Source organism: Vipera ursinii, assembly GCF_947247035.1.
Source record: "Vipera ursinii genome assembly, chromosome: 7".
Lineage (NCBI taxonomy): Eukaryota > Metazoa > Chordata > Lepidosauria > Squamata > Viperidae > Vipera > Vipera ursinii.
Genome location: NC_139521.1, coordinates 3,888,012 through 3,901,079, shown reverse-complemented (window position 1 = coordinate 3,901,079; position 13,068 = coordinate 3,888,012).

Genomic DNA, 13,068 nt, shown 5'->3' with positions numbered 1-13,068 from the left:
GAGCTGAAGTTGAGTCTGCAACCTTGCCGACTTGGTGGACTGCTGGCTGAGGAATTCTGGGAGTTGAAGTCCACAAGTGCTAAGAGAGCTGAAGTTGGGTCTGCAACCTTGACGACTTGGTGGACTGCTGGCTGAGGAATTCTGGGAGTTGAAGTCCACAAGTGCTAAGAGAGCTGAAGTTGAGTCTGCAACCTTGCCGACTTGGTGGACTGCTGACTGAGGAATTCTGGGAGTTGAAGTCCACGAGTCCTAAGAGAGCTGAAGCTGGGCCTGCAACCTTGACGACTTGGTGGACTGCTGGCTGGGGAATTCTGGGACTTGAAGTCCACGAGTGCTAAGAGAGCTGAAGTTGGGTCTGCAACCTTGACGACTTGGTGGACTGCTGGCTGAGGAATTCTGGGAGTTGAAGTCCACAAGTGCTAAGAGAGCTGAAGTTGGGTCTGCAACCTTGACGACTTGGTGGACTGCTGGCTGAGGAATTCTGGGAGTTGAAGTCCACAAGTGCTAAGAGAGCTGAAGTTGGGTCTGCAACCTTGACGACTTGGTGGACTGCTGGCTGAGGAATTCTGGGAGTTGAAGTCCACGAGTCCTAAGAGAGCTGAGGTTGCCTTTGCAACCTTGACGACTTGAAAGACTTGGTGGACTGCTGGCTGAGGAATTCTGGGAGTTGAAGTCCACGAGTGCTAAGAGAGCTGAAGTTGGGTCTGCAACCTTGACGACTTGGTGGACTGCTGGCTGAAGAATTCTGGGAGTTGAAGTCCACGAGTCCTAAGAGAGCTGAGGTTGCCTCTGCAACCTTGACGACTTGGTGGACTGCTGGCTGAGGAATTCTGGGAGTTGAAGTCCACGAGTCCTAAGAGAGCTGAGGTTGCCTCTGCAACCTTGACGACTTGAAAGACTTGGTGGACTGCTGGCTGAGGAATTCTGGGAGTTGAAGTCCACCGAGTGCTAAGAGAGCTGAAGTTGCCTCTGCAACCTTGCCGACTTGGTGGACTGCTGGCTGAGGAATTCTGGGAGTTGAAGTCCACAAGTGCTAAGAGAGCTGAAGTTGGGTCTGCAACCTTGACGACTTGGTGGACTGCTGGCTGAGGAATTCTGGGAGTTGAAGTCCACAAGTGCTAAGAGAGCTGAAGTTGGGTCTGCAACCTTGACGACTTGGTGGACTGCTGGCTGAGGAATTCTGGGAGTTGAAGTCCACGAGTCCTAAGAGAGCTGAGGTTGCCTTTGCAACCTTGACGACTTGAAAGACTTGGTGGACTGCTGGCTGAGGAATTCTGGGAGTTGAAGTCCACAAGTGCTAAGAGAGCTGAAGTTGGGTCTGCAACCTTGACGACTTGGTGGACTGCTGGCTGAGGAATTCTGGGAGTTGAAGTCCACAAGTGCTAAGAGAGCTGAAGTTGGGTCTGCAACCTTGACGACTTGGTGGACTGCTGGCTGAGGAATTCTGGGAGTTGAAGTCCACGAGTCCTAAGAGAGCTGAGGTTGCCTTTGCAACCTTGACGACTTGAAAGACTTGGTGGACTGCTGGCTGAGGAATTCTGGGAGTTGAAGTCCACGAGTGCTAAGAGAGCTGAAGTTGGGTCTGCAACCTTGACGACTTGGTGGACTGCTGGCTGAAGAATTCTGGGAGTTGAAGTCCACGAGTCCTAAGAGAGCTGAGGTTGCCTCTGCAACCTTGACGACTTGGTGGACTGCTGGCTGAGGAATTCTGGGAGTTGAAGTCCACGAGTCCTAAGAGAGCTGAGGTTGCCTCTGCAACCTTGACGACTTGAAAGACTTGGTGGACTGCTGGCTGAGGAATTCTGGGAGTTGAAGTCCACCGAGTGCTAAGAGAGCTGAAGTTGCCTCTGCAACCTTGCCGACTTGGTGGACTGCTGGCTGAGGAATTCTGGGAGTTGAAGTCCACAAGTGCTAAGAGAGCTGAAGTTGGGTCTGCAACCTTGACGACTTGGTGGACTGCTGGCTGAGGAATTCTGGGAGTTGAAGTCCACAAGTGCTAAGAGAGCTGAAGTTGGGTCTGCAACCTTGACGACTTGGTGGACTGCTGGCTGAGGAATTCTGGGAGTTGAAGTCCACGAGTCCTAAGAGAGCTGAGGTTGCCTTTGCAACCTTGACGACTTGAAAGACTTGGTGGACTGCTGGCTGAGGAATTCTGGGAGTTGAAGTCCACGAGTGCTAAGAGAGCTGAAGTTGGGTCTGCAACCTTGACGACTTGGTGGACTGCTGGCTGAGGAATTCTGGGAGTTGAAGTCCACGAGTGCTAAGAGAGCTGAAGTTGGGTCTGCAACCTTGACGACTTGGTGGACTGCTGGCTGAAGAATTCTGGGAGTTGAAGTCCACGAGTCCTAAGAGAGCTGAGGTTGCCTTTGCAACCTTGACGACTTGAAAGACTTGGTGGACTGCTGGCTGAGGAATTCTGGGAGTTGAAGTCCACGAGTGCTAAGAGAGCTGAAGTTGGGTCTGCAACCTTGACGACTTGGTGGACTGCTGGCTGAAGAATTCTGGGAGTTGAAGTCCACGAGTCCTAAGAGAGCTGAGGTTGCCTCTGCAACCTTGACGACTTGGTGGACTGCTGGCTGAGGAATTCTGGGAGTTGAAGTCCACGAGTCCTAAGAGAGCTGAGGTTGCCTCTGCAACCTTGACGACTTGAAAGACTTGGTGGACTGCTGGCTGAGGAATTCTGGGAGTTGAAGTCCACCGAGTGCTAAGAGAGCTGAAGTTGCCTCTGCAACCTTGCCGACTTGGTGGACTGCTGGCTGAGGAATTCTGGGAGTTGAAGTCCACAAGTGCTAAGAGAGCTGAAGTTGGGTCTGCAACCTTGACGACTTGGTGGACTGCTGGCTGAGGAATTCTGGGAGTTGAAGTCCACAAGTGCTAAGAGAGCTGAAGTTGGGTCTGCAACCTTGACGACTTGGTGGACTGCTGGCTGAGGAATTCTGGGAGTTGAAGTCCACGAGTCCTAAGAGAGCTGAGGTTGCCTTTGCAACCTTGACGACTTGAAAGACTTGGTGGACTGCTGGCTGAGGAATTCTGGGAGTTGAAGTCCACGAGTGCTAAGAGAGCTGAAGTTGGGTCTGCAACCTTGACGACTTGGTGGACTGCTGGCTGAGGAATTCTGGGAGTTGAAGTCTACGAGTCCTAAGAGAGCTGAGGTTGCCTCTGCAACCTTGACGACTTGGTGGACTGCTGGCTGAGGAATTCTGGGAGTTGAAGTCCACGAGTCCTGAGAGAGCTGAGGTTGCCTCTGCAACCTTGACGACTTGAAAGACTTGGTGGACTGCTGGCTGAGGAATTCTGGGAGTTGAAGTCCACCGAGTGCTAAGAGAGCTGAAGTTGCCTCTGCAACCTTGATGACTTGGTGGACTGCTGGCTGGGGAATTCTGGGAGTTGAAGTCCACAAAGTCTTAACGTTGTCGCCAGACCCCCTGGCCTAGGAAGAGGGCGCTGGGAGGTTTCGCTCTTACGTCCGTTTCCCCCCCTGCCGCAGAGCGGAGAAGGCTGCTCCGGGGGCCCCAAACACGACCCCGCTTGGGTCCCCTTGAATCCACCGGCCGAAGACAAGGAGCCGAGGAGGGAATCCTGCGAATAAGGCATTGAATAAGCAACGTTGGTAATAAGCAAAAGAGCTGAGGAAGCTTCCGGGATGAGGAGCGAAACGTCTTCAAAGAGAAACAAGGAAGTCCGGTTGGAAAAAAGTGAAAAGCAAAAGCACCTAGCAAGCTTAGCGGAAGGTACACTTATGCTTCCAAAGGTACAGCCGGTAGCGTTGCAATCCACACACAACTTCCGAATAGGCACAAGGAATGGCTGTCCAGTCTCTTCTTAAAACCTTCCCGTGTTGGAGCATTCACAGCTTCTGGAGGCAGGTTGTTCCACTGATTAACTGTTCCAACCGTCAGGAAATTTCTCCTTAGCTCTAGGTTGCCTCTCTCTTTGGTTAGTTTCCATCCGTAGTTTCTTGTCCTGCCTTCAGGGGCTTGCGAGAAGAGCTTGACGCCCCCTCTTCTTTATGGCAGCCCCTCAAATATTGGAACAGTGCTATCATGTCACACCTTAGTCCTTCTTTTCATTAAATTAAAGGTAAAGGTTCCCCCGCACACACGTGCTAGTCGTTTCCAACTCTCTGTTTCAATGCCGAAGAGTCAGAGCTTGTCCGAGGACGTCTCCGTGGTCATGTGGCCGGCATGACTAGACGCCAAAGGCGCACGGAACGCTGTTACCTTCCCACCGGAGTGGTCCCTATTTTTCTACTTGCATTTTTACGTGCTTTCGAACTGCTAGGTTGGCAGAAGCTGGGACGAGTAACAGGTGCTCACTCTGTTACGCAGCACTCGGGATTCGACCCGCCAAATTGCCGACCATCTGATCGACAAGCTCACCGTCCTAACCCACTGAGCCCCTCGTGAAATTAGACATTCCTAATTCTGTAAATACGAAGGATGGCTGGCTGAGGAATTCTGGGAGTCGAAGTCCACAAATCTGAAAGTTCCCAAGTTTGAAGACTCCTGATTTAGCTTTCCTTTCTGTCATGACAATTAATACATAAATGCAGTTCTAGATCAGGCCCATCTAGCAACAAAATGATTAGCCAGTGGGATGCCTGGACACAACACAAGTGCAACAAAGTTTGAACAGGGGGAAAAAATGCAGTGATCCTGACCATACCCATTAAAAGCCTTATTCTCCATACATCCGTCTAAGCCCCTTTTAAAACTGTCCATTACTCCTCCCCATAGGGGGAAAAAGTTTATGTAGATCAAATGTTCCATGTTTAAAAATTCCTTTATTTGTCCTAAATCTCCTCCCATTGAGCTTTATCTGATGGTGTCCAATTTTTATACATCAAAAGCATGTCTTTATTTATATTGTCATATTACAGATAAAAAGCTAGGGGGATTATTCTACTCGATTATGTTAGTTGAAATGAGGACTTTGTAAATCATGGAGTTCTCTTATCAGTTTAATTAACCCAATTTCTATCATAGTTTGGGAAACCTAATTATTTCTTTTCTTTGATACCAAAAAACATAGTGATGATATCTTTAAAGTTTCATGTCACTTGGATCAGTTATTAAATAAATATTTGTGGAAATATAATCATTTGCCACCTGGATCCATCTGATTGACAATCATTACATGATCCCAAGTTTCTATTTCTCCCAATACACCTAACATTTTCTTTACTATTTGTAAAATAAGGCTTTGACTGCTCTGGCATTATAACTATTCCATTCTACTGTGGTCTTTATTTGCTATCTCATCATTTGGTTGTTGTTTTCCAGCTGGTCAGTGACTGCGATCCTACTGCTGTATTCCCACTGCATACAGTATTTTGTGGAGTAACTTTTAAGAAGTTAAACTCATACTCAAAGATATTTACTTATAAATACATCGTGGCTGCAATTGTAAGACATGCTTATGCAGGGGTTAACTGAGCCATAATTTACTCAATTCAATTGTCTAGTCAACAGATTAACTTAATTACATGGACTGCCTTTTTACATACTGCTTAAACTAAGATGTAGTTTACTACTTTATGGTTCCACGTAGTGTACAAGCATAGTGAGGGAGAAAAAGTGAAATATGTAAAGAAAGGAAAGAAATGAAGTTTTTCCCTTGCTCTGTCATAAGCCTGCAATTCTCCAAAGGTGCCCCTAAACACACACACAGATTGCTAAATTTACTGAAGTAGATCCCTTGGTTTTCTGGTGGTGATTTTGACTTATAAAGAGCAAGAACGCAATCTTGTGAAATGTTCTTGTTGTAAATCCCAATGAATGCAGCAGTATTTCTAAAAAGACATATCCATATTGAATTGTTGCAGAGTGCTTTGCTGTCTTGGAAGTAATCTCTTTTGAGACTATCTTTTGCACAGCCCTTACTGTGCAATGTTATTTATGTTGGTCATTAAGCAGAACATACACAAACAATAAAGAGCAGAACAGCCTAAACCATCCCACGATGCAAGCCAATTCAAACATGACATTGGCTTAGCTAATCCAGTAAAAACAAAAAAAGAGAACAAATTTTGCTTAAGGGCTTTTATTACCGTAAGACTGGTTTGGTATACAGAATGTACAGTATAATATGCCAATTGTTAAAATAATGTACAGGCACATTTGTAAATATATAATTACAATTTAAGAGAGAGAGAGAGAAAGAAACACTACATTATTCCAGTATTCTTTTAGTTTCACCACAGTCTTCTGGGTCTTTTAATTCTCATAAAATGCCTAATTCTTGTGATGATAGAACACAGCACCTGTTGCTGTGCAGATAAATATTGCTTCACTTTTTAAAAAAAATATAGAATACATTCTTATTGCTAAAACCCTTTATCAGGTGGTGATGCTTCCAGTTTTTCTAAGTTCCAGCATTTAAAATAAGCATGTTCACTCCAGAAAACTGCTTCATTATAGTTTGGCTATGTTCTCACAACATGTTAACCTACGCTGCATTAGTTTTTCTACCAAAATAACCCAAAGCTCTAGCCAATCAATTGTCACTTTTCTACACTCCTATGTTTCCTTCTATTCTTTAGCTTTCTTGAAGGGTTCACACTGAGGATGGAGAGGAACACGACAATAACAACTGATCAAATCCCTACCGCTCTGCTGAGGGAGCCTTGGGGAGAGAGGATTCAAATCATTAACATCCTGTTTAAGGGCGACTGTTTCACTTCTTGAGATTGAAATGCAATAAGGGGTCAGATAATCAGCCACTACGTGTGAGTGAAAGCTGCTTTACACATTGCATCAAGACAGGGGTTTTCAAATTTCACGTGTTCCCCCCCCCCAAGGCTACGGAACCTGTTCTCTAAAATAAATAAATAAAATTTTTTCCAGATGAACAAAACTCCCGCAATACAACATTCACTGCGTTTGAGTAATTGCTGGATCTTTTTGCCCTTCGGCTCTCAAGGAATTCCACCAAATTCTTACATAGAACAGCATTTGAGAAACCCTGCGGTAAAAGACGTAACTTGGGACCGGGAATGTTGAGTGGACCCATCCCATCCAATCTTGCACTTTGGTGCTCTCTGAGCTGGGTTGTTTTCTTGCAGACGTGTTATTACCCAAGTAGGTAGCATCATCAGTGCTAGATGGAAATGCTCTCCTTTTAATCTACAAAGGCTTGCCTTGTCTCTGTTGGTGGTTTGGGGGGGCAATGAAACCTTTTCAGGAAAAACAACGAAGCTCAGAGAGCACCAAGGACCTCTCAAATATAGCCAATATTTATGAGCTCAGTGTTCTGGAACTGTAGTTTCACAACCTGAATCTGCTGACGGCTAAAAAATTTACATTACTGTTACCCTAGAGCAGGGGTGTCAAACTGTTGGCCGCTGGGCCGGTTGCGTCACAACGAAGCTGCGCCCACCCCGGCTTAGGCCAGGGGGAAAGAGTTGTGATACGTTGCGACACGTCATGGGATGCAGCCGGTTTGACACACACACACACCCGCCCTAGATTTCCCAAATTGCAGGTCTGTAAAATTTTAATTAAAAAAAAATATATCCGACTGAAGACTTCATTGGTTTCACCTAAGAAATATCACAAATACAGCTTTATTCAACTGAAGCATTTTGAACTCTTTTACAAAAGTGGTGTGTTGAGTGTTCAATTGAATTAATGTACAGTATTCTGCCAAAGCACTGCAGCAGCTACATTTTACTTCACGTACGGTAGCATTTTACTTTCCAACGTACAGTTATCTCTTATCCAGAGGCCAAAACTTCCCCTCTTGATTCTTTCATTACAAAGAATCAAACTGCTCCATCCTCTTCTGGGTTTCAGGAGACCAGTTAAGATTCGGTTATTTCATCAAGCGCCACCGGAGGACAGCATGCTGCAACTGAAGATTTGACCTTGCTGGATACATCTTTCGGTACGTATTTTGTACAGCTTTGATACTGCATTTAATTATTTTTGAGAAGGCGGGACTTGTTTCTGTGTTAGCCAATGAGAGCATTTGAGTAGGTGTGCTGTTACCCAGGATAAACAGAGGCGGGAAATGTGTATCTATAAACCTGCAGTTGTGACTTAATTTTAAGCTAAGCTACTAAAACAAACATTGCTGTTATTAAAAAGGTAAAGTTTCCCCCGCACATGCGTGCTAGTCGTTTCCGACTCTCGGGGCCGGTGCTCATCTCCGTTTCAAAGCCGAAGAGCCAGCGCTTGTCCGAGGACTTCTCCGTGGTCATGTGGCCGGCATGACTGGATGCCAAAGGCGCACGGAACGCTGTTACCTTCCCACCGGAGTGGTCCCTATTTTTCTACTTGCATTTTTACGTGCTTTCGAACTGCTAGGTTGGCAGAAGCTGGGACGAGTAACAGGCGCTCAGTCACTCGGGATTCGACCCGCCAAACTGCCGACCTTCTGATCGACAAGCTCAGCGTCCTAACCCACTGAGCCACCGCGTCCCTAACTTGCTGTTATTAAAACACCCCCAAAAGCATCCTGTGCCTTCGCTGAGCCAACACTCTCTTGTCTGGGTTAGAAAAAAGTACTTCGACTTTTAGATTTAGTAACCGGTGGTTATTTCTAATACTGGCAATGATTTCAACAAAACGTCTGGGGTACCTGTTGGTTAATGTTGTGTATTATTATCTTGGTGGTATCTTAAGTCTACTTCACTTCAGTACTTCACTTCAGTGCTTGCAGGAAGTGCCCATCCAAGGTAATGCCAAAAAAAATTCAGTTAGGTTTAGTGTTAGGGCTTCCGAATGGTGAACTTTCTGCTGCTTCAGCTACTCTGGTGGATTCGCGTCATTGTTATAACTGTATGACCCACACTCACATTTTCAGTTCATGGGTAGAGAAATCAACATTCTTCCGTAGAATGTCCTGGCGCAAGCTAGAATGCATTGTTTCTTTCAGGATTGTAAGCCACTGGCGCTCTTAAGGTTGCAGAGCTTTTTCTATTCAGGGATCGCTTTTATTGTTCTTTTATTGAAATTTTACCATTTCGTTCGTTTAAGTACTTCTCTCACTAGTGCCCGAAAGTTCCACTTTTCTATCTCCTGTTTTAATACTCTGCTGGATCATTTAGACCAGGGGTCTTCAAAACCTGGCCCTTTTATGACTTGTGGACTTCAGCTCCCAGAATGCCTCAGCCAGACAAGCTGGCTGAGGAATTCTGGGAGTTGAAGTTCACAAGTCATATATAAAAGGGCCAAGTTTGAAGACCCCGATGTAACTTGACATAAGTGGCCATATATACTTTTGGGAAGCAGTTTCTCCCATATTTCCCTTGTGGTGAGCCCAAGAAACAATGATATATCAGGCAAAACAAGAACAGTCTGCAGACTCTTTACCATTATGCCTTATTTTGGGAGGTAATTTTTACTGGATGACCACTCCTAAAATGGGTAACAATTCTCATTTCTTCTGTTTATACTCCTTTTGTCTAATTGCAGAATAACAGAGGGCGAAGCCTTTAGAAATGCTTTTATAGACTTTCCCAGTCTCACCATTATTTCTGAGATTTGCAAAAGTCTGTTTTGATCCAAGCACGGTACACTTCCAAAAACCCATGGGACAAAGAGCAGCCAATCACTGTGGCAATCTGTAAGTATGTCGTTCTTTTACCTTGGAGGCCCCTGAAATTAGCATCATATTCTCAGTTAATTGAATGAAACCTCTGACTCAAATTACCTAAGAGCGTTCACTATTCCTGCAGATATGACACACTACACCAGACATGTCAAACTCGCAACGTCGCGCGACGTATCGGGACTTTTTTCCCATTGCCGGCAATGGGGTGGGCGCGGTTTCTTCGTGACACGTCCGGCCCGCGGGCCGGCAGTTTGACACCCCTGCACTACACTATGCTTATTTAATCAGAAGCATAAATAAAACTCAGCCCTTTCCCAAGTCTTTGGGTTAGGATGCTTCTTGATGTTCCTCTTTTAAGGTTGTAGATGATGTGGAAGAATGGATTTCTAATCTGTTCTCTTGGGACAGTATTGTTCTTTTCATATGCAATATATTCTTTTTAATTTTGTGAACCTGCCAAAGTCATTTTACAGAGTTGAGTTAGATGGCCCAGAAATATGAACAAATAATAGATGAATTTTCAATGACACTGTAGGTCCTGGGGTTCCATCTACTTTTTAAAGTGTGGCTCTAAGCCAGGCATGTCAAACTTGTGACATCACGCAACGTATTTGGGATTTTTCCCCCATTGCCAGCAATGGGGTGGGCACGGCTCTGGCATGACGCATCCGGCCTGTGGGCTGGCAGTTTGACATGCCTGCTCTAAGCTGATGCACACTGGATAATTGAGAAAGCTAAAGAATACAAAAAAAAGGTGTGTGCTTCACGGATTATAGAAAGGCCTTAAATTGTGTCAATCACATCAAGTTGTGATATGCATTTAGAAAAATGAGAAACCCAAAATAACTCATTACCTTCACGTGAAACCTATAAATATCCAGGAAGTATGGGTCGAACATGGAGAAACAGACAGGCTCCATGTTGGCATAAGAGACGAACTGTATGCTGTCCCCTTATTTTTTTTCGGCCTGATTTATATGAATATATATTAAGGGGAACCTGATTGGGAAAAAGAGCATGGTTTTCCAATTGGGAGAAGAAACATCAATGACCCCACACTTTGCTGAAGGTACTAACGTGATGGCCAAAAATGCAGGATCTGTAAGCTCTAGCAATAAAGGTCAAGGAGCACAGTGAAAAAAATGGGACTAAAATTAAATAGAAAGAACATCAACTAACGAAACAGGTACAACAACTATCTTAAAACAGACAATGAAGATGTCAAAGCAGTATACATTTTAGGATCAACCATCCCCAATAAATAATCAAGGTGGTCTTGGGAAACTCAAATGTCATCATTTGAAAGAAAAAAAAACGATCCTTTTTTTAAAAATGGGGCAAGACAGAAATCTATTTTGGCTGGCAGAGAACATCCTGCAGAGGTGCCATAAGCCTCTTTCAAAGGCATGCTCTTGAACAACCACAAACTTGGGGGAAAAACTTTGCCTTCTGAAGAGCCTGAGAACCTGGCTTTGCCAACTGGCCTGGTGTCCCGATGAGGGGATCCAACTTTGGTAGTGGCTAGTTGACTAGTACAGGTGGACCTCAACTTACGACAATTAAGCTCAAAATTTTTGCTGATAAACAAGACAGACGTTAAGTGAACCTGGCCCCATTTTACGTCCTCTCCTGCCACAGTTGTTAAGTGAACCCCCGCAGTTGGTCAGTAACCTGGCCGTTAAGGGAATCTGGCTCCCCCAATTCTCTTTGCTTGTCAGGAGGTCGCAAAAAGGGATCACCTGACCCCGGGACACTGCAACCGTCATAAATACGAGCCAAGTTGCCACGCATCTGAATTTTGACCGGGTAACTTTAGGGATCCTGCAATGGTTGTGTGGGAAATGAGTCACGAGTCACTTTTTCAGTGCTGTTGTAACTTTGAACAGTCGCTAAATGAACCGTTTCCACCTGTATAAGATCTCACCTCCAGCCCATCTACATACACACGCTGCCTTTCTAATCCCCTTTTTGTAACGATTCTGTTTTAGCTTTTTGCTATTGAATTCAATTCTATATTCTATACACACTGCCTTTTTAATCCCCTTTTTGTAACGATTCTAACGTTTTAGCTTTTTGCTACTGAATTCCATTCTATATTCCATACACACTGCCTTTTTAATCCCTTTTGTAACGATTCTAACATTTTAGCTTTTTGCTATTAAATTCCATTCTATATTCTATTGAATTCCATTCTATATTTTATACACACTGCCTTTCTAATCCCCTTTTTGTAATGATTCTAGTTTTAGTTTTTTGCTATTGAATTCCATTCTATATTCTATTGAATTCTATTCTATGTTCCATACACACTGCCTTTTTAATCCCTTTTGTAACGATTCTAACGTTTTAGCTTTTTGCTACTGAATTCGATTCTATATTCTATTCTATATTCCATACACACTGCCTTTTTAATCCCCTTTTTGTAACGATTCTAACGTTTTAGCTTTTTGCTATTGAATTCCATTCTATATTCTATTCTACTGAATTCCATTCTATATTCTATTCTACTGAATTCCATTCTATATTCTATTCTATTGAATTCCATTCTATATTCTATTCCACGTCTGAATGTTTTAATCTTATAACTGCTTTAATTCTCTGACAGTATCGTAAGTCGCCCTGAGGTGCACGGCAGACAGGTGAGCAGCGTTATCAACGTAATGAATTAAATAAAAACGAGGGCAGCTCCCCCCCCTTTCTGCAGGCCTTAGCAACAAGACGGGAGTGCAGTGCAACAACACCTACTTTTGATATTTGTGCAGCAGAGCATCATGCCGAAGGGACTCATCCCTGTTCTCCAACACGCTTATTTATTTAGCGTATGGCTGGTCACACACAGAATTAAAAGCACTTCATAAATCCTCCAGGATTTAATCTACCCTGACACATATGAGTGAGGTACAATAGAATTAGAACGACTCACGGGGTGTGTGCCGACTCTCTGTATAAATGGGGGAAGACATCTTCAGTGCAATGTGATTGCGGGGCTCCCTGACAGACTATCCAACATATAGTGAGGGAATGCACTAATACAGGGGTAGGCAACCTCGGCTCTTTTATGACTCGTGGACTTCAACTCCCAGAATTCCTGAGCCAGCATGGCTCAGCTTGGAAACCTCTCCCTTTCAGCTCAGCATGGCTGGCTCAGGAATTCTGGGAGTTGAAGTCCACAAGTCATAAAGCGGCCTAGGCCAGGAGTAGGCAACCTTGGCTCTTTTATGACTCGTGGACTTCAACTCCCAGAATTCCTGAGTCGGCCTGGTTCAGCTTGGAAACCTCTCCCTTTCACCTCAGCATGGCTGGCTCAGGAATTCTGGGAGTTGAAGTCCACGAGTCATAAAAGAGCCGAGGTTGCCTACCCCTGGACTAATAGAAAATATCCAGGAGATTTTAAGGACTTCCTCTGCGTAACAACGGCAGCTACTGACTGGCTCTCCAAACTCGACATTAAACTCTGAAAGGTTATTTCTGCTTTCCTCTTAGGTTTTATTACTGCTTGGTGGAGCAGTGGGC